The following is a 2,781-nucleotide window of genomic DNA, read 5'->3' on the forward strand; positions in this document are numbered from 1 at the left end:
CCCTCTCCCTCTCTCTCCTCTCTCTCTGTCTCTCCCTCTCTCTCCCTCTGTGTGTGTGTGCATGCGTGTGTGTGTGTGTGCGTGTGTGTGTGTGTGTGCATTCAAAAACAGCACTGCAGTGCCAGAGCAGAGGAAGCAGGGAGAGGCAGGGGGGAAATAGCAGGTGAAGATGTAACCAGGGAAAGAAATGGAAATGGAAATGGGGGTTAGTGACATGACAAAAGAGAATAAATATAAATATACATCCATTTTCTTTCCTTCTTCTGAAATTCCCCATGAAAATCCAGAAGGGTGGAGGAAGACGGATCAGTGTTTGTCGCCTCTCTTAGAGCCTCACATCATTCTCCAGCTAATGCCAAATGTCATTAGGTCCTAAACCGATCTGTAACACCTTTATAAATAAATTAATCCAGCTCAATTCACAACGCTGATGGACGCAAATCATCAACTGGTGCTTTTATCAGGAAGACGCCGTCCCTCCTAATCTGCTGTAGCCACTGAGTCCTTAAAAGTTCAGAAATATTTTTCGTGGGGACGGCCCACCAATAGGTTCCAACAATGACCCAGTGTCCACTAACATGGACCCCATGGACATGGTATCATTCCCAGGATTTGAACTCAAGGTGGACTGTGTTCGTTCTCCAGGTACTATCCCATGATTCCAAAAATGACACAGAACCAAGTCCAATTGAAAACTAGAAAAAAAGATGCAGGAAGGCATTTTATGTGACCAGGAAATACAGAAATGTAAGCACAGGCTTCAGCATATGGAACATAAGGCACATCATTTCATGCAATGTGATTGGCTGAGAGTCTCCGAGCTGGATCCTGTTGACTATGTCACGCTTGGTTGGGTCCTGGACAATCGTCAAGCCTTGCAGTAAACCATCAGGGTTTTATGAACTGTGTCAGCCTCCCCTTTGTCCACCCCTTGTTAGCAGCACACAACATGCAAGTCTCTTACCAAGATGGCAGCAAGTCCAACTAGGTATGGTTTCAGGCCAGGAGGCCACCCTCCCCTGCCTGCTACAGGCTCCACAGCGAAGGTCAAAGGCCAAAACTATGCATCGTGGCAGTCTCTGCAAAATATACTAGCTACAAAAAGAACTTTATTTCGTCTACTATTTCTTGTGGTGAAGCCTTTATTTTATCAAAATGCAAAAGAAATGTTTTCTTTTCTTGACACTCAGCTACAGCTACACTCAGTAATTCAGAATAAGCTATTAAAAAAGTAAAAACTGAAGATGAATGTAAGTATGCAGATGTCCGTCTGTGTTAAATTAAATGGATTGGACCTGATTTCAATCAGGGAGAGTGTTTGGTAAGTTTTACTACACTTGTTATTGGAGGAAAAACACTTACTTTACACAATAACGTGTCCTGTTTGACATAAAAAATATAAAGGCCCTCATGATTTTAATATATATTATTGAATATAAAAATGGCAAAACTTTTTTTCAAAGTAGAATTCATAATATAACCATGCGTAACTATTATCACATTCAAATGCTGTCATTGCTACTTAATCAATCAATCAATCAATCAATCAATCAATCAATCAATCAATCAATCAATCTTTATTTATATAGCGTCTTTTACAATCAAAATTTTTTCTAGACCCTCTCCAGAATCCCAGGGCCTAACCCCAGACAAGCAACAGTGGCAAGGAAAAACTTCCCTTAACAGGAAGAAACCTTGAGCAGGACCAGGCTCATGTGGGGGGACCCTCCTGCTGATGGGGGGGCTGGGTAGAGAGAGAGGTGAAGGGGGAGGAGAAAGAGGAGGATGGGTAGAGAAGAAATCAGAAGAAATCATTAACAAAATGAATTCTACATTTAGCACTTCAAACATCTCATCTGATCACGTTTTCCTCCACTGTATCTGGGCCCAGGTCGGGGGAGCAGCAGCCTAAGCAGAGATGCCCAGACTTCCCTCTGCCCAGTCTCTTCCTCCAGCTCTTCAGGGAGTATTCTGAAGTGCTCCCAGGCCAGCCCAGAGACAGTCTCTCCAGTGTGTCCTGGGTCTGCCTGGGGGCCTCCTCCCGGTGGGACATGCTTGGAACACCTCCCTAGGGAAGCATCCAGGGGGCATCCGTAACAGGTGCCTCAGTGGACTCCTCTCAACACGAAGCTTCTTCTGAGTTACTGAGCTTCTCACCCCCTCTAAGGGCGATAATGTGACTGATGTCAGTTCTTGTCCTGTTAGATCAGGGGTCGGCAACCCAAAATGTTGAAAGAGCCATATTGGACCATAAAAACAAGAAACAAATCTGTCTGGAGCCGCAAAAAATGAAAGCCTTATATAGGGTTTATAAGAGAATGACGCACCATGTGGCCACTCTGCTGTACGATGGCGCTTTAAGTTTAACTTCCATTATAATGAGATGTTGAAATTAAATATTTATTATACACATTTATACAGCACTGAAAAACTTTAAGAATGATTGTCACGTTATTCCTCCTACAGAAATTATATTAAAACAATTTTCATTTTTATATTTTAAAAAGCTCCAGGGAGCCACTAGGACGGCGCTAAAGAGCCGCATGTGGCTCCAGAGCCGCGGGTTGCCGACCCCTGTGTTAGATGTACCAATCTGCATCAAATGGAGTGGCAGAGAGGTGCAAATCCCTAAATGAGCTTCACAGGTCATCAGAGAGGGTTCGAGTTCGGCCACAGAGACTGAAGCCCCAAACACAATATGTTAAAACCCGTGTAATGTAATGTGTAAAAAAGAGAACATTTATGCGGCATTTCATGAGGTAATATTCACATAAAGTTCAG

Source organism: Takifugu flavidus, chromosome 14 (assembly GCF_003711565.1).
Source record: "Takifugu flavidus isolate HTHZ2018 chromosome 14, ASM371156v2, whole genome shotgun sequence".
Taxonomy (NCBI): Eukaryota; Metazoa; Chordata; class Actinopteri; order Tetraodontiformes; family Tetraodontidae; genus Takifugu; species Takifugu flavidus.